Here is a 22695-nt window from a genome sequence, read left to right on the forward strand (position 1 = left end):
TCCCATCCCATAGGCACCCTCGACCTTAATTTTACAAGCACACAGAGTGGAGGCATTCATGGTGTTAATGAGTGTCTGGATCTGCCCGCTCAAAGACAAAGATATATTGGGTGTCTGGGTGGAGGGAGATGCAGAAGAAAGCAACCTTTAGTTCTAGCACTGCGAACCACTTTAACAGCCCACAGGTTAAAAACTTAGATGGAGTGGAATGGAGACATCCTCTGGCTTGAGACTGAGGCAGGCTCCCCCGGCCAAGAGCAATCCTTTTTCTTGGTAAAATTTCCTAGCAAGGAACTGAAGAGAGCTGGGGGGTAGGGTGAATCGCTTGGTTGGGGGCCTTCCCTCCCCCACCCATTATCATACAGGATTGGGAGGACAAGGGTCCAGGGAAATCAGTCAGCAGAGAGCAGACAGCCCCCATATCTAGTAAGAAAATAACTTTCCTACTTGCCATATCAAGGGCTACCGGAGGAGAAATGACCAGGTGTCCTCTGGGAGCCAGGGAAGGTCCCGGGCTCCATCAGCCTTCGGTCCCCTCAGCCATCACTGGTTTGGGAGCCCTGAATCCCCTTCAGGGCTAGGGGCAGTCCCGCTTCCAGTGGCCCCTGAAACCGAGCAGGACCCTGGGGGGCTCCTGGGCACGGACGCCTTTCTATGTCCCCTGCTTCTTGTTTGTAGGGACAAGCCTCCAGCCTCCATGACCTTCCCTGAGTTCTAAAGCGCAGATTCAAACAGCTGCTAATCACGGAAGGGAGGGGACGCAGAGACAAGGCAGGAGCAGCCAAGAAACAATAGAGCAGCCTCGGGCCAGGGTCCTGGTCCCTCCTCAAGCGATACTTATAACAATAAATTTGAGCTCTTTACAGAACTAAAACCCCCAACAAATGGAAGATGTCAGCATTCTTCATTCCAGAGCACATCACAGTTTGATAACCTCATCAAGGGGCCACCTGAGGCCAGATGAAAGGAGTGCAGGCCTCGCACGCACCCTATCTTTACCAGCTTCTGCACCCTTGATCCACGGCTATAAAACCCCTCACCAAATCCTCCCGGGCTGGGACACGCAGCTTTTCAGCGCACAAGCCCACTGTGTCCCCCTCTGCCTGGCAAAAAAATAAAGCTACTCTCTTTTACCCAAAACTCTTGTCTCCGAGATTCAATTCGGCACCTGTGCACAGAGGCCGAGCTTTCGGCATCGCCATCTCATGTGTGTGTGTATATGTATCGGGCAGGTTCCCAGGGGACTTTTCCCACACAGCAGGCATTCGCCCTTCCGGTGGCTCTCCTAGCCACACTTCAAACAGACCCATCCTTTCTTGGCGAGACAGTGGCTCTGATCCAGGCTTCCTGGATCCTGCCCCCGCCACTGGGCTTTCGTAAGGGAGGGTGACCCTGGAGGTGGTGCAGGGGTTAGGGCTGCCGCCAGTAACTGTGCCGTTAGCTGTTGTCACTGAATCCTGTTTGCCTCTTCAACCCTATCTCTATTGTTGAATACTCCAAAGGCCAAGTCCATGGGCTGATTCATGGGGGTCCGGGGTCTCCAGCTGCCCAGATGGGGCGTTAGGGGTAAATGGTCTGGAAGACTGTCTCTCCTCAGAATTGGGGTGGGGGGGGGGCGTGTAGGAGTTCCCAGTGGTGGACCTCGGGGAGGTGGTCTCATAAGGGATCATCTAAAGCATCGGGCTCCCGTGGGGGAAGAAGGCACTTTGGAAGGGGTGGGAGCCAGGCACACCGGGCAGTTCTTTACACCTGGACCTTGGAATAGCGTCATGAACGTTTGGACGTACGGGACTTCCCAGTTTTGGTTAGTGTGTCACGACAAGACAGGGGTCTGATGGTTATTTGTCCTGGCACTCTCCCAGTGTCCCTGATACCCCAAAAATGTAAGAAGGGAGTATGCTGCCAGGGACCTTACTGGGTGGACCCCCTCAAGGGAGTGTCACAGAGAAAAGTCCTGACGGCAGTTTAGGAGATGGTATAATTGGCCTGAGCTGTAACAGCCCCTGACTCCTGGGATTTGGGGATTCAGCAGAAAAGGTGTTTAATTAAGTATGGAAAACTGGGCCTGTGGCCATCTGGTCATGAGAAAGGGTCTGTTTGGCAAAAGCAACAGTGGGCTCCCTGCAGGCACCCGAAATCTGCCCGTTTGGTGAGCCTGAGAAGGCCCCTTGGATTAGTCAGGGAAAGGAACAAGAGCCAGCGGGAGAAAAAGCAAACCAGAGTCCCAGGGCCTGAATCCTTCAGAGAGGGAGGTTGGAGACCTAGGCCCTGAGTCAAATAAATGCACTACACGGCTGGGGACGAGTACCAGCCACCCTCCACAGAGGGGAGCCATAGCCTAATAAGCAGACTGAGATTATGCCCTTTGAGGTCCCTTCCATAGTCACTAGGACTGTCCCTTCACGGTCGCCAGAAAAGATGTTGCAGGAAAAATATGGTGCACGAGAGGATGGTCATGTCCCAGGTCTCCAACGAGTCCCTGGGATAGGCTGCCAAGGGAGGGTCCTTGGCTTTGCGCAGGAAAGAATTCAAGAGCGAGCCATAGTAAAGGGAAAGCAGGTTTATTTAGAAAGATGCACACTCCATAGTCAGAGTGTGGGCCTTCTCAGAAGACAAGAGGTGGCCCCAGGGCATGGGATCATCTGGAAAGTGAGAGGGGCCCCCGAGGTATAGGGGTGGTTAGTTTTTATGGGCTGGGTAATTTCATAGGGTAACAAGTGGGAGGAATATTCTAACTACCTTGGAGAGAGGGTGGGGATTTCCAGGAGTTGGGGCACCACCCACTTTTTGGCCTTTTATGGTCATGGAGCCTGTGGGTGTGTCCTTTAGATGCTAATATATTACAATGAGTGTACAATGAGGCTTGTGGTCTACCAGAAGTCGAACCTTCTGCTATCTTAGGCCTAGCTGGCTCTAACCAGTTTATGTTATATCCTCTTCTTCTTAATGGTTGTGTCATTCTTTTTATGGTTGTGCCCCCTGTCCCCTTCCTTCCTGTCTAAGATATACACACACACACATCCAGTGAATTGCCCAAACTCTTTACCACATGGACTATTTCCCTTCTTTGTCCTCAGCTTCACAGAAGCCTGCTGAGTGCCATTCTCCACTGAGCCCTGCAATCCCATCCCAGAAACGAAGGAAATGCACCAAATCAAAACTTCCCAGCGCACAGCGGCTACTTACTATTTATCAAAGGCCACCGTTCGGTGTGATCTCCAGGATGCGACAGAGCAAATGAATGCCTGTCCTGATAACCCGAGAAAATGACCGAAAGTGACTAAAACACCTCGCATCCAGCACACACAACATAAAATATATTCGTGGTAACTGAGCTGTCACCTGAACACGTGACAAACATGCAAAGTATGATGAAAGAGGCAGATGCTAAGAATTAAGAATAAGGGTGTTGCCTTCCTGGACTGCCTTTCTCAATCATTACAATGAAAACACGCAGCCAGCTGAAGCTGCAGTGAGAGACAAATGACCCTCGCACTTCAGTTTAGCACATTCTAAAAATACAATTTACAATTCAGCAATATCCTTTCTTTTTATGTAGTCACTATAACACAAACATGCCTCTTTGTTATCTCTAACTACATCTGCATGCAAAACACGCTCTAGCTAGGAAAATGTAAGTTCTGGGGAATCTAAACCCATTTTTCAAATTTGAAAGAGAGATGAAAAGAAAGGGAAAGGAGAGAGTAAAGGTGCATTTTATTCACATGCAAAAAATGTAACTGAAAGCTGACTTCAGGTCCTCACCCCAACCTGGTAAATGAGGTATGTAACTTGTCCCCAAGTGGTTTCAAAATTACTATTTCAGCTATACGACTGTGCAGTGGAACCAAATCCGTCTTGATCCAAAAGCCGTGCCATTTACTTTCATGCTTAAGGAAATGCCAGTATCCTGCATGCGTGCGCCGAGAAGGTTTCTCATCAGCCTTGGCACTGGCGACATCCAGATCGCCTCAGGGTGAGAACCCTTAAGTAGCCTCTGGCCTGTGCACCTCTCTGAAGCCACCACCCGGTCCATCAGCACACGCAGACTCCGTCCGCTGAGGCTGGCAGCTCCCCGTGTTGCCCAGGCCCCCAGGGCAGGCAGAGAGATGCGAGGCTCACACAGCCCCACGGGCAACAGGCTCTGATCTCACCCAAGGCCCCTGAATCTCTGTACTCTTCACCGCACAGAACCACACCAACAGTAGCTGGTTTCCCAAGCTAGGCAGGGCATGCACCCACAGAACAGATTAAAATTAGGCACCCTAATTATTAAACTGTCACTGCAAAAGCCGGGAATACCATTTTTTTAGAAAACGAACAGGTGAATTAATGGAATTCTTTATTTGCTTGCATTTCTGATACTCAGCCTGTCTTTTATTATCAAGGCAGTCATAAAAAAAATGCTTCAGCCACATATGCAAATTAAATCATTAGTATTTTCCCCAATTACAGTTAACTGCTTATTTGTACTGCTGATCTCTTCTCTCCCAACTTCGTTCTCTTAATATTAGTGATATCGGAAATGCTTTAATAAAACAATCTCAGGCAATACAAGAGAAATAATCTCTATTACACACTTCTCCGATCCTACAGCTGCAGGACCACCCGGTAGTGACCTAGATCAGTCACCCAAGGATTGGCTACACCCCCGGAGCCACAGGGCTCTCATTTCTGTGGGTCCAACAAGAGCTTGAGCACAGAGGGCCACGGGCAGGGGGTCTCCCTGGCTCCTTCCCAGAGCCCCCCCCCACAATGGGAGACAGAGCCCAGAGCTCCCCTAGGCAGGTGGGTCCAGACGAGGAGAAGCGAGCCCACCCCGGGTGGGAGCTTTCTGTAACAGGTTCTATTTTATCTAAGAAATCAGGTGAAATGTGCATTCTGCTGCAAAATGTTATATGCATGCATCCATGTTATACGCATGTTTGTTTTAACGTTAAGGCGTTTTACGTAAGTGTCCAGCTCACGGATTTCACCCCCTTCTGGCCAGTCTTCCGATGCCCAGGAAGACACGCCCACTTCCTGTGGCCACACCCCCACCTGATCCCGCCCAGCAGCTTCCAGGGGCCCACCTTCCCTGCAGCGCCCTCACTGGCCAGAGGTCCTGCACTGCTCTGAGCCTCGCTAAGCAGACCCCTGTCACTCACACGGCAACTCTGAGGTTTGACAGTTTGTGAGCAAACTTCCCTGTCTGTGAGCTAGGATCCCGAAAGGACGAGAATAAGGCTGGCAGTTGGGAGACTGAGCCAGGCTTGGAGAACAGATGTGATGGAGGCCAGACCAGGACCACGGACCAAGGCAGGGCCAGGGACCGGGAGCCAGAGCAGGGACAGAGGCTGGGGGGCAGGCACAGGAAGAGGGGCTGGAAGAGGTGCCTCAGCACCCGGCTTCTCCGAACATCAGGAAAATCCACAGCACGCACACGGTCCACAGCGAAGCAGCAAAGGGAAGTTCGCATTCCAGTCCAACCACTGAAAGACGGTCTGATGACCAATTACAATCTATTCCTTTCTCCTCCACGTGAAGCCCCAGGAACACCCACTCCGCAGCTCAGCCAGCAGCCGTGAGCCCCGGCGCTGAGGGCCCAAAACTGTGAGAGCAGGGAGCTAGAGTGGTCACCGCTGTAAGACTAAAGACCAAAGATGGGAAAGGGGGGGGTCACCACCACAGCCAGGTGAGAGTGTCCTGGCCAGGGGAGGAACCATGTGACATGGGTCCACTGCCACCTCCTCGAGGACTTGTGGGTTGAGGGATGCAGGGGAAGAGGAGCACCCCCCACTGGCGGGCTCGGAAGATGAAGCAGGTCCCATGGGAGCTGGGGGAGGGTGCGGGGCCGGGGACCTGGGTGCCTGGCTGATCGACAGGCCCGAGCCCTGCTGCAGCTGCCCTGGTCACTTGGGACGCACCTCCGGACCAGCCTGAGCCCTGGAACGTGGCGACACAACTGCAAGACAAGAGAGCTGCTGCCGAGGGAGGGCCCGCCACACGGCAGCTGCGGGAGCGGCTGCTCGACCTTCCCGAGAACCAGCAGAGTCTGGAGGCGGGAGAAGCACATCCCAGGGCGGCGGGCGGCCTGGCCTCAGCCGCCCCAGCCTGACGGAGCCCCCGGCCCTTTGCTGGGACAACACTCAAAACTCATGTGCCTGAGAAAACCCAACTTGCAAGGATCAAAAAACAAAGTATCTCCGCTTAGAGATGAGGAACCGGGTGAGAATTGCACTCCACGGAGGGAGGATTTCATCACCCCAACCGCCATCAGATGCACCCTCGTTCCAGAAACTCTGCTGTTCCTCATTAAATGGGGGGTGGCCAGAGGTGAGCAGCTCGAGCCAGCCCAACAGGGATCCCGAGAGGGGCTGACTTCCCCGGTTCAGAGAGCTCGCGCGTGTGCACGTCTGCTCGTGTGCATGTGTGCATGTGTGCACACGTGTCCTGTGTGCAGGGATCCCGAGAGGGGCTGACTTCCCCGGTTCAGAGAGCTCGCGCGTGTGCACGTCTGCTCGTGTGCATGCGTGTGCATGTGTGCACACGTGTCCTGTGTGCAGGGATCCCGAGAGGGGCTGACTTTCCCGGTTCACAGAGCTCGCGCGTGTGCACGTCTGCTCGTGTGCATGCGTGTGCATGTGTGCACACGTGTCCTGTGTGCAGGGATCCCGAGAGGGGCTGACTTTCCCGGTTCACAGAGCTCGCGCGTGTGCACGTCTGCTCGTGTGCATGCGTGTGCATGTGTGCACACGTGTCCTGTGTGCAGGGGAGGGTGCCCTCGCCAAGGCTGCACATCCCAAAACTTAGCCGTGAGCTGAAGAAGATGCGAAGCGGAGGGCACGGGTAACAGACGGCCCAGAGGAGGTCACCCGCTGCAAGGGCTGACCTGCCCCCGGCACCGGGGCGGCCCCACCCTCCCAGGCCCAGAGGCCACCTCCAGCTTCCCTCCGCCATACTGGCTGCTGGTTCCTCACACTGTCTGGCAGGGCTCTGCCCGGCAAGGAGCACAGGGCCAGCCACACCAACTTGATGCCCAGGAGAGCCTCCGTCTCCAGCCCCGGTGAAAGGCCCCCCTCCCCCAGAAGGAAAACCTCAGAAGGGGGGTGGTGCTGGTCTGAGGTCCTCTGCCTCTCGCTCTGGCTGGGCCACCTTCCACCCTCGGGGACGTGAGTCTGTACCAGGCCTGCTCCCCCAGCTGTCAGGGTGTCACACTTAATCCTCACAACACGCTCTGACCGTGCAGCAGAGGAAACCGAGGCGGGGGACGGTGGGTAAACGCCACGGAGCAGCTAGGCTGCACCAGGCTGCACCAGGACACGCATCCGGGCCCCTTTGCACGACGCCAAGCCCCTCACCACCCTGCTTTTGCGACCCAGCAGTGCACCCCAGCATGAGGCCTGCGCTTCCCACCTAGGGGTGGGCAGCTTTACTGTGCGTTCCAACTCATGCGTACACAGAAAGGCAAGGGCTCAAAGCGCCGCCTAGCTCAAACCTAAGTCCCCACCGTCAAGCTACCTGCGCCGGGTGTCAGCTTCCCAGCAGTCAGCTGGGAGCGGTAAGGAGAGCCAAGCCACAGGGGCGCAGTGCGCTAGCAGAGAGCGTTCAACAGCAGCACAGAGCCCGGCACTAAAGAAGCACCGCAGGACACGGGTGGGAATTCCCAGCCCGGGGGCACGGGAACTAAGCAAGGCCAATGGAGTTTCTTCCCCTCGTGCCGCACGGCAGGTCTGGGAGCCGGGCCCTCCACCTCGTCATCTTATCCAACCTGAGCCCGAAAACATCCCTCCACGACAGAAATTCTCGTGCCCACTTTGCAGATGGGAGGACTGAGGCGCAGGGAGACTGAGGCTGTGGAGCCCAGATCTGTCTGAGCCCCTGGCCCCTGCACATGGGCAGATGTTACCGGCGGGGCTCGGCTGACACGCCCTGCACTGTACCTTCTCAGGACACCCCGGCATCTGCCCACCTCTGCCCAGGACAGGAAAGCTGACGTGGGCTCAGCCCCTCCCCAGAGCATCCTCAGACACCGCACTGGGCCTCTCAGGTTGCCTGGAATCAGCCCTGAGGGCAGCGGGTCAGTCAGCTGGCAGGGCCCAGTCCCCTCTGTCTCGTGGCTCCACTGTCCCCACTCTAAGGGCTTCTCCACGAGACTGTCACATCCTGCGGAGGGAGAGACCAGAGGACTTGCCCTGATGAGCTTCTGTTACCTCTAACCCACCTTGCCAACTGGCCAGCTGCCCCTGACCTCCAGGGCCCAGGGTACGACCAGGAAGAAGGAAATGCCAGGAGACTGGTGGGCCCACGTCCGCTGCCGCAGAAGGCCTGGTCAAGGCCTCACCTCCAGACCCTCCTGAGCCCTCTCCTCCTCGGTGAACGGGGACCAGCTCCCTCCAGAGCTGCCGCAGGATTCCGTGAGACGAGGTCTGTGAAATGGTCGGCATGGCCCTGCGCACAGTGGGCCCACACAAAAGGCCATTCTGGAGCTGAGGTCGGGGCTGCGGAGAACAAGGGGTCCCGTGGAGGGCGCTGCCCACTGGTTCCCGCCTCAGCATCTGTCCCCTCCCTCTCCTTCCCACCAGCAGCGACTTGCCTAGGAGGGAAGCTGACTCCCCAGCCAGCCTCTGGAACAGGCTGAGCCACTCAGCGCATTCCATACCCTTGACCAAAGTGACAGTTCAGAGTGGACCAGTGACCTAAGCCAAACCAAGCAAGTGGAGGACGTTTTGCCGAGACGAAGATGCAGTCTCTCCTGGCGGGCAGGAACCAGCAAGTGTGTAGTCCTGCGAGGAGCTGGCAGGGCCATCTCAGGACCAGGAAGCAGACTCTCCCAAGACAGGGGAAAGAAACAAGATCTTGATGAGGCCGCAGAGGAGCTGGATCAAGCCCTGCCTGAACCCTACCTTCACCTGCACTTTCCCAGAAAGCAAGTCAGTCAATTCCCTGCAGCACACAGTGCTCTCTGAACCTGCCATGGAGAGATCCTTTCTAATGGCGAGCTACCAGAAACATCTTCCTGCTCAATACTGAGAGCTGCTCACAAAAAAATCCTGTTAAAGTGGAGGCCCCATGATCCCAGGGAGGACACAACCCGATCCTGGCCTGTTTCTCCATCCACCAGAGGCCAGCTGATCCTACAACACGGTCACCTGCCCCCCCCACCACATACACACCCACAGAGCCACCCATGGAGGGCTGCGCCCATGGAGTGCCAGAAGCACCCAGCCTCTGCCGCCTCTAAATCCTACACTGCCCCCCTCCTGGGAGCACTGCCCCCCTCCTGGGAGCACTGCCCCTTCACCCTGCCACCAGGAGCCGGCCCCAGGTCTCCACCCACGACCTGAGCACTCAGGCCACACAGCTTTCCTCGAGCCACTTACTGCCACGTGGGGCAGCCTCCTGAGGCCGGCTGCAGGCGAGGGGCACGCTGTCCTTAAGGGGCCCCGCTGGTGCTTGATAAACAACAGTGAAGAGGAGGGGAAACGAGCAAACTCGCTACTGGGTTTGTAACACATTCACATCGTCCCAGGACGCCCCCTTTTCTGGACACCAGGAAGCACCACGGACAGCAAAGACGGTGCGAAACGTCCCTCACCCCGTTCACGGATCGCCCTCGCGGCGGGACCTCAGCACCTCCGACCAGGGACGAATCACACAGCGGCCACGGCCCAAGTGCAGCAGGGCAGCCGCTGCCCGTCCAGGCCCCGCGCGCCGGGCGCCTCACACGCAGGGCAGCGCGCTCGGAGCTGAGGGCGCTCCGTGCACAGTGGAAGGGACGCTGCTGAGCTGTCAAGAACGGGGTCTCTGGGAGCTACGGAGAGTCCCGGCGAGGACAAACACAGAAAACAACTCGCTCCCAAGCGTGACTGAGCTCCTCCGGGGAAGCACGCACCTGGCCGTGACTTCAGCAGACGCAGGCGCGGGGGTTAGGGTCAGGGACTCCCGCAGTTACGTAACAGCTGCCAGCCCTCCCCTTGCAGACAACATCCCACCTGAGACCTGCCCGCAGAAACGGGGAAAGGGGCCGAGCCTCAGGGACAGGCTCGCGGGCCCACCACCCCATGTCGGCCTCCAGGGGGGAGCCCTCCTCCCATCCTCCTGAAGAGACAGGCAACACCAGCCGGGTGAGGTCACGGTGAAGCGGAGCTCTCAAGCCCGGCCTGCCTCAACACCCACGCTCTGCCCTCGGCACCCCCGAGCCTCGGAAAGCAAAGCACCTATGTCTGCGGAAACCCGCTCGTGCACCGCAGGCCAATCAGCGCCACGATAAACAGAATTAACACGTCCCCGAGCTAGACCCTTAGCCCCACACACGTAAGGCAACCCGAGGAGCCACAGGAGAGGAAGGCCCTGAAACGAGAGCAGAGGCCCACCTCATGCCTCCTTCTCTTTCAGCTCTGTCCCCGCCTTACTTCGAGGAATTCTGAAAATCATAGCTCCTCCAAAATGCAACCCGCATTTGGATGAACACAATCCCCTCCGACACAGGAAGACATTCTCATTCGGGGAAGGATTTAGGGGATGCGTTTTAACGCTACTGTTTGTTAACTCCAAATCCCAAAGGCCCCGGGAGGTGAGACGGATGCCCCCCAGTGGGGCCGACCCCACCCGAGGCTCGGCCGCGGGGGCAGAGGAGGCCGCCTGCAGCTGCCCGGCCCAGCCCGTGCTCCTTGGGGGCTCTCAGCAGAAACGACATTGAGGATGTCGCAGGTCGACTGCCGCCCAGGCTGACGGCGGCGGGCGGGGGGCGGGAAGCGGCAGGGGATGCGCTCAGGCTGCTGCAAAACTGGCCAGACCTGGACCATAAAAGTGAAAGGAAAACAAGGCGCTCGCGAGGAAACAGAATTAGGCACTTAAGTGCCCCCGTGACGTGTCCTTCAATGGGTCCCTCCAACCCAGAGGGCCGGGAAGGAATTACACCACAACCCCTACGCTGGCAAAGGAAGGTGCTTCCAAAGAATGGGACTGAAACCTCCTCTTGTGGCCTTTTCAGTGCAAAATCCTCTGTGAATTTTACAGCCGTGAGGGTCTTGATCCACTGTGGCGCTTCCCGACCGCTTCTTTACGACTCTTTGTAAAGGTCCCCGATGGCCGAGCGCCGCACCCCCGGGGGGTGGTTATACTCTTAATTTTCCCTCGTCAACCACAGGCCCCTGCCCTGGAGGGTCGCAGGCCCCGGGGGACAACTCCACTGCCACCCCCAGTGTCCACGGCCCCAGAGGTGGGGTGCGGGCGGGCTCAGCGGGCCCCTCTGACCCCGCAGCCCTCGTGGGGCTGGAATGCCAGCTCTGCGGGGAGCCCTGAGCAGCACCTCGGAAGACCTACGCCCGCCAACTTGCTCATCGCCCTTCACCGTGTTCTGCCGGCCTGCTGGGGTCCCGCTTCAGCCAAGGCACCCGACGACAGGGTGTGTGCCAGGAAAGCCCCTGCGGGGGGCTCAGAAGCAGGTTTTCACTCCTAATGGAGGAGAAGCTGGCTCAAGCCCCTTCCAGAATGTTCCCAACACTGACCCCCGGGGTCCGAGTCCTGACAGCTACTCTAAGGAGTCCCAGACCTAGAAGGGGGCTCTCAGTCACACTGGCGGAAGGAAGGGAGGGAGGGAGAGAGGGAGGGAGGGAGGGAGGGAGGAAGGAAGGAAGGAAGGAAGGAAGGAAGGGCCACCTCACTTGAGGGTGTGGAACCGGGACCTCCAGCCCCCCGTTGCTGTGGGCAGCCCTAGCTTCTTGCCAGAGCCTGGGGGACAGCGCCACGCTGCAAGCACACGCTCCAGAGAGGGGCCGGCTGGGCCACAGGGCGCAGGGGCCTCCACCAGGTTAGACCAGCAGAGGCCAGGCACGTGGCACCTCACGGGAAAGAGCGAGCACAGAGGGTCAGAAGCCTCGATCGCACATAAGCAGCCTGCACACACGTAAAGCGGCAAGGCAGCCAGCCTGTCTGTCGGTCCGGCTCATCCCTCCTCCCGCGCTGCGGCCCTGGAGCCCTCAGGGCCGGGCCACCATCCGGCCTGACGGCCTTTCCACCCTGTGGCAGCCCCGCTGCTCCGGCTGAAGAGGACCACGCTCCACTCCCAGCCCTCCTGTCTTCCCTCATCTGAGCCTGGCTCCTCCGCCCCTGCTGCCCGCCGCAGGCCCCCTGCCCCCCAGCCTCCCACGGCCTGGTGCACCTGTGTGTGGTTATCCATACCACGCCTACCCCGTCCCCCCACCCCACCCCCGACGTCTAAGCTCCTTGTGGCTCAGGGCTTCCTGCCAGAGACCGGGCCACAGGGCCCGCCTCTGCCCGCCCCAACACGTGAGCATCTGTGCAACTCCTCCGCTCTCACGGAAGACTTCCTACGTGCGTGAGGTGCGGGCTTGGTATTTGCAAAATTATAACCGACCAATCAGAAACGTTTAAGAGACAGGCTCCCTTCCACCGCCGCCGCCACGGCTCCGCCACCAAAGACAGGCCGGTGGGAGCGGCGGGGGTTGTGGGGGGGGGGGGGCACCTAAATTTCTCTTCCCAAGTTTGCGAAAGAGCCGCCGCAGCCAACAGCGCCACGCGAACCAGCTGATGGTCGCTCCCGCGAGATCACACAGCTCCGCCAACCACGGGCAGGACGGCACTCCCACCGGGGAGGCCAGCTCAAGGCTTCCAGGCCCTAAGAGCTGCCCAGCCATCGCAAGCTCAAACATCGACCCAGCAAAAGCGCTTGACCCATGCAGACAGAATACCTCATAAACAACAGTAAACTAACACAGCCTGACATGCGCATTTTTAAACAGAGCGGACTCCAAAATGTTTACAGACGCGACCATAGGAAGGTATCATGTTAAAACCATGAGGTTAAATAAGAAATGATTAAATAACGTCATTAATTCCAATTTGAAACAAGCAGGGGAGAGCGCCTTTAACACAAGCAGCGGCTGGCCACCTGGAACACTGGCACCCTGGGCGGTCCGGCCAAGGGCCGGGCCCTGCGCGCTGGCTGGGCCACACGCACAATGGCCCCATTTGCCACTTGACGGCTGGGCGTTTAAGGCCCTTCTTCCTCTCGTTCCTCTCTGCATCACAAAACCCACTTTAGTTGTAATCATTGCAGCTACTTAAAAGCACATAATCTCCAAAATCAGAACCAAGATGTTCCCAGACTGAGGCAGAAAGGAAGCAGGCAATGCCAGAGCACAGGCAGATACCCAGAAGGTGCTCTGAGGCCAGAGGACCCGCCCACATCCAGGCCCTCCTCCCAAGGCCTTCGCTGTGCCGCGCATCCGGCCACACATCCATTCATTCATTCAGGCACTGCCAGGCACTGGGCACAAAGCAGGCAGGAGGCCCTCGCGGCCCCTCCACCCCGTGGAGCCCCCCTGCTGGTAAGAGAGGGGACATTAAACCACTAATGTCGCAATGAGCTACTGAAATTACACAAGCAGATCCTGTTGGGAAGGAGTAAAAAGGATGTGAGGCCATGTTTAACAGGGGACCAAAGGCTGAGCTTGGATTGAGGCATCAGAGAAGACAGAGATGAAGAGAGGAAGTTCCAAGAATTGGAAACAGTGTGTGCAAAGGCCCTGGGGCCAAAGGGGGCTTACAGAGAGCCAGGAAGCGAAGCAGGTAGGGGCTGAAGTTCAGTGAGCAGGACAGGTGCTATCAGACGAGGCAGGCCTTCCAGGATCCTAAGATATGACAGGGTTTTGAGCATGGTAATGACAGGTACGGCTCTGCCTTGGTCAAGACCACTTAGGTGCCATCGGCAGCACAACCTGGGCCAGAGCCCGCCCAGACCCAGGAGGCCAGCACTGCCTTGGAGAGCTTACCAGAGTCAGAGAAACAAATCCCCTAAATTCTTCCAATGTTAAGCATATATATCAACTTACCAAGGACTTGGTTTTCCTCCTTTATAAATACTGGGGTTGAAGAGTATTTTCCCCCCATGAAATTTCAGCCTTTTTAAAAAAAGTATTACTATTAAAAAGTCACACAGGCTTACAGAAAAATTTATACAATACCAACATGTATAAAAAGGCAATGAAAGTCACTCACATCCCGTTTTCCTGACACCCCAGAAGGCCACTGTTATCACTTTAGAGACCCAAGTTCTTAAAAAACAGAAGGGGTGGGTTCTGTTCTGGACCTGCTTTTTTCACTTAACACACTGCACACTTCTGCTGACCTTTCAGCCTGTGCATAGATTTCCACAGGATAAAAATACCACAATGTATTTAATAAGTATCACCTTTATAAATAATGTAGCAATAACATCCTGTACGTATCTGGATATCCATGTGCTTATCACACCCCTTCCTAAAAATAAATTCCAATAAGTAGAATTGCTGGAACAAAAGGAATGACCATTTAAAAATTTGACACATAAAACTTTTCTGGAGAGTAACTAAATAATTAATAATAGCCAAAACTTATATTGTGCTTACTGTGTGACAGGCCCTATTCTAAGCACTTTCCGTGTATTAACGTATTTAAATTTTACAAAACCCATGTAGGTTAAGAATTATTATTATCACCACCAACAGGCGCCATCAAACTTAGCCTATGCTAATATGGTGGGCATAAAAAAATCTTTCAGCTAAATCTCTTTATTAGTAAAGCTAAGTCTTTTTTATTATTAGCCACTGGGATTTGCAGATTTATGTGCTTTGCTCATCATGCAAGAGGGATGCTCATCCTTTTCTTATTGGTTTGCAAAAGCTCTTTACATATTGACTATTGAGTGTATATAGGCATAATACGTTGTAGATTTTTTTCTCTCACTGTCACTTAACTTCACTTATGAAGTCTTTTGACATAGAGAATTTTCTTTAATTCTTATACTGTTAAATCTGTCGATATTTTCTTTAAAGTTTCTGGCTTGGTGTTAAAGGAGAATGGATTAAGTCAGTGATTTTTCCAAGTTTCTGAAACTTTCTTCCAAGATAATCCTACAGACAAGAGTGAAGGCCAGCCTACTCTGGCTGAAGTGGACATGGGGTACCAGGTGCCCTCCACTACCCTCACCTGCCCCCATGAAGCCTTAGGAGAAGATCCAAGCATGGGGCACAGCCAACCCCGGCCGACAGGATTGTTCAGATCCTTTCCAGTTCTACAAGGCCACACACAGCACAGAGGACAGCATGAGAAAGCCAGGATTATTTCCCAGACCCTACTGAAACCCAGAATCACCTATGTCAGCTCCGACACCACCCAATGCAACACTAAACCTAAAAGTTATTCCAAACTGTCCTCTTCTCAAAGAGGCTACACTCTCCCAAACACCTCGATGGGCAATGCTGAACTTCAACTTCAAGACCGTCAGGGGCCCGGAAGCGGAGGCACAGAAGAGAGAGAATCAACATTTGGGACTAAACACAGCAAGGGGTACCAGATGCTGCATTTTAACATCTGTCTCAGGTTCCTCCTGTGCAAGATGGGTGTGGTAGCAGCCCCCTCCTGAGGCTGTGGAGAGAGAGAAATGGGGCAAGTACTTATGACAGCTTGTAGCCCCAAGTATGTGCTCATTAAACAGTAGCTACTGGTCTATGTTACATTTACAGTTGACCCTTGAACAGCCTGGGGGTAAGGGGCGCCGACCCCCCACACAGTAGAAAACCTGAGTTATCAGTCAGCCCTCCGTATCCACAGTTCCACGTCCCAGATTCAATCAACCACAGATTGTACAGTACTACAGTACGAACTGAAAAAAGTGCACAGATAAGTGGACCTGCACAGTTCAAGCCCATGTTGTTCAAGGGTCAACTGTATGAATATCATGATCTCCTCACCAGGAAAGAGGAAAACGAGTCTGGTTTCCACATCTGCTGCTACAGAAGCTGATCTGTCCCCACGGTGATGTGGAGGGTCGCTGTGGAGGCAACCTGTGTCGGGCCCTGGCGCTTCCTCCCGGGAAGTGAGGAGAAGGCACGTCAGTCAGAAGAGGCAGCAGAGGGGCCACCCGCTGCCTAAACAGGTCCACCCGCCCCCGCCTCCTCGCTCACACAAGCCCAAGCAGAGAAAACGACCTTACGAACAGAACTCGCTGATCCCAGATAGGCGATGCTTCTCCCAAAAGAAACGTTGCGTGAACACACGCTGCTAAGGTGTGTGAAGACGCAGCGTCACTTCTGACACAGGGCCCCTCATCTGACTTGAACCAGAGATGCTGTGCCTTCCTCTAAGTCAAGGCCAAAAGCCCTGAGGCCACTGCACACCAGAGCACACGCTGACTGACAGTCTTGAGACTGAAACCAAGCCCCCTCCAGACTGGCTCCCTGGCCCCCACCCCAGGACCAGCGGGGGCTGCAACCACCAGGGCAGGAACTCACCCCCTGCCTAGAACAGCGGGGGCTCAGGCTCAGCTTCTCAGGCCGCGGAGTGAGGGGGCATCCACAGAGGCTGGGCCGGCGTAGACCCCCCGCTGCACAGGCAGTGATTCTGGTCCAGGGACCCAAAGCCCGGCCACAGCCCATCGCCCCGCGACCCCCAGTGGCAGTTGTCTCCCGTCCTCTGCATCTCCCTCGCTCCCTCCCTCCATCAGGTACCAATCTATTTCTCACGGCAGCTTCCGAGTGATGAAAGCCCGGCGTTTTCAATAGAGAACGGTACGGACGAATTCTCCAGGAGTGATGAAATGTTTCTTCTGCTCTGGCAATTAAGACGGCAGAAAGTCGCCTTTCCTCGGGTGCCACCCCCAACATCAAAGGATGAGAATTCAAAGCTATTCATGCTGCATTGAAACCTCACAATGCAGCTGGAAAATGGAAGTCGATTACTGGACATAAATATGCAGTAGTTAAAAGGAAAGAGTTATAACGAAATTCAACTGCAGCAACCCCACAATGTGTGGAAAGTTCCAGAACTGGAGTCCTCCTGGGAAACATCAAGAGGGGCATCCTTAGAAAGCAGGTTTCTGACCACTGAGTCAAGATCTGCGCTCAGGTGGCACATGGCCTGGGTGCCATGTTGTTTTGTCCATCTGGCTCCAGCAACAGGCCCCAAGGCCTCTGAGAACATGGCATTGAGAGATTTTTATTTTGCATGGCTGTGAAGCTGCTGACCACAGAACATTCTCTCTTGGCTCAGGGCTACTTAGGCCACATCTGTCCTTGGTCCCTAGGCCTCGCAGGCCTCCATGCAGACCACAGTCATCCACCCCCACACACACCCCCAGCCCAGGGCTCTCCCAGGGGCACTCTTGCTGCCAGCTCCCCTCGAAGGAGAAAGAACTAACCCTAAAGAGGGCAGTGTTACATCTGCCTGCCGCACAAATCCTTCTTTTCTAATTGATTACTGCTCTCTTTAGGAAGGTATGTGATCTTTAAAATAAAAGCCCAGAACACAGAAAGCTACAGAAGTCTAACAATGTGTCAGGGTGTGTGTTTTTAAGGCAGGAAAATACTTCCCTCCCACACAAATGTGAGTTCTGGGGAAAGATGCCACAGATCCAAGGGAGTAGAATATCTGGGAAAGCTTGATGGGTCTTAAAAATAGATAATTGAACACAGATTTTAGAATTCTCAGGAGCTACCTGGAAAAAAAAAAAATGAAATCTCACATATTTTTGATATCCAAAACTCCATTCTGATGAAACTTCTAAGAGGGTGGCATTTTGCATTTCCAATTATAATAGAGTAATTGTGTTGCCATAGTTACTGCAAAATTCTGCAATAACTTTTGTTGCTTTGTAATTGCTGTAGTGTATATTTGTGTACAAGCAGCTGAGTTTTGTTAATTCAATCCCTCTCCCTCACTCCCCACCCCGCCCGCCCAATCACCACCACCACCTTTCCTGGCCCCATCCAAAGCACAAAATTATCAGAAGCAACTCAAACTCCAAGCAACCACCATCATATTACAAAAGAAAAAGTGAAACCAGGCCAAGGTGCAAACCCACCAGTATCCCCCCAGTCTTGCTGGGCTGGCGCTGGGCGAGGGCTGTTTACATGTTTACTCCCAGACCTCCTGTGCCTAGGTGGTTTGTGCGAATAAACAGAAAAGCCTGAGTAGAGAAAAGAAGGGAAGCAAAGTAACTACACAGGCCCTTTCCTCCCTCACCGAGGGCAGGCAGAGCTGCTGCAAGCAATTAGGTAGGTCTCTACAGTAATGCAATTAGGATTTAGTTAAGAAAGTCATTAGTTTTAAAATAACTTGAGTTTAATTTATGCAACACTTTATTTGAAAATTGTGTCACAGCAGGTCAATTTACAATATGCAATAAAGGAAACATTCATATCAGCTGCTGCAAGTTATTACAAATTTTTGATGTGCATTAAATGAGTACACTGGGTTCCACCCCCGGCCTTTCCAACTGATACGCACGATCTCCTGCTATAACAGTGTCAAATAATTCAACGCTAAATGTAAATACGAGATAATTTCCTTCTAATTCCATGGTGTGTGCTTGCAATGCCGGGAAACGCGGCTCCCGTCATCTGGGCAGGACGGGGCCGCAGCTCGGCCTGTGGGAAGCCTGCGGGCACCCACTCGGGTCGTGGACACCCTCACCCCTGCCGTTCCGGTCCGGGGCACACACCAGGCGACGGCGCACCCCGCCCGCCAGCCCCGGGAGGGACGTTTTTCTGCAAACTCACAGCCTCGACAAAGTTACATAAACGGCGCCCTCCCGGGCTCGGGAGCCCCCGGCCCACCTGCCGAGGGCTCGGCCTGGACCGGTGCGGGCGCCCAGGGCCCGTCGGCCGTCCTGCCCCCGCCCCGCGGCGGCCCTCGCCGGCCGGGGCTGCAGGGGAAGGTCCGGGACGGGCTCCGGCTCAGCTCCGGACACCCGCGGGCCGGCGCCACGCGCGGCCTGGGCGCACGGGCCGGACCGGGCCGGCCGGGCGGACCCCGGCGTCCACCTGCCGGGCCGGGCGGCGGGGGCGTGGAGGCCGGCGGGCGGCCTGCGGGCGGGCGGGGGGCGGACAATGGCCCGCGGGCCGGGCCGGGGCAGCGCTTACCGCGGCGGCGGCGGCGGCGGCGGGCGCTCTAGCCCAGCGCGGACGCTCCGAGCCGCATCTCCTCAGCCTGCGCCGCCACCACCACCGCGGGCGGCGGGCGGGCGCTCGGGCGGCGGCGACAGCGGGGACGCGGCCGCGGCGCGCCGGGCCCAGGCGGCTGAGGCGGCGGCGCGGGCGGGCGGGCGGGCGCGCGGGCTCGGGCGAGGCGGCGGCGGGGACGGTGCTCCGCGGCGGCGGCCCCACAACCTCCCCTCCTCATTCACAAAAAATTGACCCACGTTGAACCATGATGCTGCTCCCCCCGCCAGCACCGAGCCGAGCGCTGATAGGCCAACCCCGACGCCCGTCAGCCGCCCCGGCCCCTCCTCCCCGCCGGCGGCCCTGCAGCCATTGGCCGCGGCTGCCTTGCATCACCTCCCCTCGCGGGCCCCTCCCCCCCGCCCGGTTTCTAATGAAGAGCTCGTCAATTACGGCTCGGCCCCGCCCTCCGCCCGCCCTCCCCGGGCGCCCGGCCGCCCTTCCATTGGCCCGCTGGGGCCGCGGGTACAGCCCCGCTTGCGCCCGCCCCTCGGCCCGCGGCAGCCAACCGCCAGGCCAGACGCCCTACGAAAGGCAGGGATGCTCCACCCCCGCCCGCCTTCCCGCCCCCGTCCCGATCCCCATTGGCTACCGGAGCTGCCAGTCCCTGGGGCGGGGCTATCAGAGGACGCGCCAGGCGCCAGCCGCTGGGTGCTTGGCGGTTGAGAAAGTGCAGGGAGCCTGGTCGGGTGGTGACTGTAAACCCGGGCCCTGGCGAGCCCTACTCGCAGCCCCCAGAGAGCTGCCCCACGCCGGCCCATTGGTCAGGGCTGCGTGCCTGCGCGCCTGCTTGGCCCAGGCCGGGGCGCGGGCTGAGGCGGGGAGCCGGTCGGGCCCGGCCGCGGCCTCCATCTTGGGTACTGGCAGTGGTCACGTGGTGCTGCCTGCTCCCGGAGACGCAGGGGCGGTGCGAAGGGCGAGTGCGCAGGCGCGGCGGGCTCCGCCCTGCCCCGCGGCGGGAACGCGGCCTTTGGGATGGGGGGCCGGGCCGCTTGGCCTTCCCGGCGGGCGTGGGGCGGGCGCAGCGCGCCTGCGCCAGCGGGAGGGCCCGGTCTGCGCGAACGCGCTGTGGGCGCGAGTCCGAGTCCGAGTTCCACGGCCCGGGGCGGTGGTGAACGTCGGCCCCCAAGGTGGTCCCAGCCGCGTCCACGCCGCGCGGGGCTCCCGGCCGGCCCGTTCACCCCCAGTGCTCAGCATTTGAAGGGTGCTGTGCTAAGTGACCGTGTGGCCCCTCGCCATGCCCCTCGGAGACCTGTTGGGCCGTCCCCCCGGAGGGCGTGGTGGGGTCTCCGGTGACCACCCCCCTGGCAATTCCTTTTCCAAGGGGGTGTGACGCAGCCTTCCAGCCTCGGGGCGCCTAACGCTTTTCAGGATCCCGTGTGTCCACCGAGTGGGGAAAGCGCTGACTGCGCGGAGTTGTGATGCCCATGGAGCAGCCGGACCTTAGTGTCAGACCTGCGGGGGGACAGCCCTGCGGGGGGCTCCTGGAGAATGTAGTCTCCGGAGAATAAAAGACTAGGGCAATGGTGTTCAAACTGCAGCGCTCTGGAACTGTTTTGTTTGTTTATAAAACACTTCCTTTAATAAGAGTGCTGTATGGGATCTATGTTTTAAATTGAAATGGTTCTAGAATTAATTTGCTTCCATGAAACTTGATACCGTGCAGGAGACTGGAACCTCAGGATGTTTCACACCACTGCTCAAAAATCTTGAGATTTAACAGCCAAATTTTGTTAAATATGTTGTCTCTTAACTAAAGCTGCTTCTTTCCCAGAAAGCAGAATATGGGGAGCTCATTTAAGAACTGCATCCCAGGGTGTTTTTTCCCTCAGATATACAATGTTCTTGCTTGACAGGCTCTGTAACATGAACCCAGAGACCAGAATTGTACTGAAGGCGATAGGCAGGCAGGCCAAATAGAACACGAACATTACTTATCTTGAGAACTTGGTCATGAAAGAAGAAAACGCGGTGGAGAAACTTCCAGAAGTGAGGAGGTTATCAGAAATTGCTGGGTTAAGGGAGAGTCCTGATCTGAAACCCTCTTCTCATTGTTACATAGAGAAAAAAGGCACTGATAAACCTTCATCACTGATTGACTTAAACTTGAGCATTTACAAATTTCACGGCCCAAGTGCTTTTTCAGAAGAGAAAAGTAGAAGCAATTCTGTTTTAATAAAAATCACTGCTTTGTGTTATCTTCTTTTGTTCTGTAATAAGGAATTGTTGATTTTTTTAAGTTCTCCAAAACTTAAAAGTCAGATCGGAGAGTAGGCCAGTTTAATTATCGATCTTAAAATAATCCTACAGGCAAACAGAGCTGAAACCTGATGTAGTATCTGACAAAGTCGACCTGTAGGATGCCGGCAGAAATGTGAGATTCCTTATTGTGAGGACCTTTCCTTTTAGAAATGAGCAGAGATTAATTTTAATATTCTTGATCAGTGATTCTTGGAAGAAAAAATGTGGTTATGTGGGTTTAAATACTATTTTCAAAAGGAAAATGGACAATTTTTGCAATATCTTGAAATAATAAGTAATGATTAGAAAACCTTGGGCATTCTAAGTAGAAATGCCTAAGATAGCTTAACTTTGAAGCAAATAAACGGTGAATTGCAGATTTTTAAAACAAAGACATAGCTGAAGAAAATGACCACTAGTGAGGTGGCCAATGATGGAAGTAGTACGCTTATCAAATTTTCATGGAAGGTGAAATAAGGTCGGTGGCTGAGAAACATTTAGATGATAAAAATTAAGGTACAAAGTTATTTCACAGATTATTCAGTGTGTACAACAGTCAGGAGCAAATACAGGAGAAATGCTGCTTGTACATCTAGTAAAACTCAGTTAACGAGAACAAAATGAGAGACACGTGCCTGAAGAAGAAGTCCCGTGAAGGAGGAGTTCTGGGATGTGGATCGTAGGTGGGGTTAATTAAAAGGTAGCATCCCATCCAGAGAGATGAGTAGGCCCCTTGTCGTGCCATTTAGGCCTCCCCTGAAGTCCTGAGAGCTCCTCCCGGGGAGTGAGGTGTCTGGGAAATGTCGGGCCCCGACCGGGAGAAGAACTCCAATGCCCTTTTCTGGAGAAGAGGAACATGGGGGCCTGGGTGGCTGTGCCCGTCTGCAGGTCTCTGAGGGGCCGTCTGGCCAAAGGAGACCTGTTCACAGCCAGTAAGAAGAACTCAATATGACAGAGTTCTGCACAATGAAAGGGTGGTCTCTAACACTGTCGCTGAGGGCAAAGGGGAAGTGACAGCTCCAACACCAGGTAACAGCCCCTTGAGGCATCCTGCAAAGGCATTGTGCAGAGTTCCAACTCAAAGCGTTTTGTTTCAGAAGAAAACGAATCCCAGTGTTAATAGAATGAAACAAATCCTTCGATCAGAAATAAAGATAGCCCCAACGACTCAAAAAAAAATTTTAAATCTTGAATTAGAAGTTCAGCAAAGTGGCCAATTATAAAGATACAAAAAACAGACAAACAAAAAACCCCAGTAATTTTCAGATACACTAAACAATAGTTATAAATGTTAATATTTTTGAGCATTTGCTATGTGGCAAGCATTGTGCTAAGCACTTGATATGCATTAGAAACACATGATGGAAAATTCCCAATCTACATTAGCAAAAGAACATTTTCAATACCTAAATGTAATATGACATCCCAGTGGAACTTCATGAGAATTGACAAAATGGTTGAATAGTTCAGC

General features: G+C 55.2%; 1 protein-coding gene across 6 annotated transcripts in view; it reads right to left on the reverse strand.

Moving 5' to 3' along the window:
- HDAC4 (histone deacetylase 4) overlaps window positions 1-19653 on the reverse strand; it is a 291082-nt gene extending 271429 nt beyond the window's left edge. For 3 of the 6 annotated variants that reach the window (XM_059929088.1, XM_059929092.1, XM_059929087.1), the window contains exon 1: window positions 18906-19001. The gene's annotated coding sequence lies outside the window, so the exon portion shown is untranslated. Of the gene's footprint in view, window positions 1-18905; window positions 19002-19183; window positions 19202-19575 lie in introns of those variants that run through there. The other 3 variants (XM_059929089.1, XM_059929090.1, XM_059929091.1) reach the window with 3 other exon arrangements.
- Window positions 19654-22695: the final 3042 nt, after the last annotated feature.

This window comes from Balaenoptera ricei, chromosome 7, assembly GCF_028023285.1.
Source record: "Balaenoptera ricei isolate mBalRic1 chromosome 7, mBalRic1.hap2, whole genome shotgun sequence".
Classification (NCBI taxonomy): Eukaryota; Metazoa; Chordata; class Mammalia; order Artiodactyla; family Balaenopteridae; genus Balaenoptera; species Balaenoptera ricei.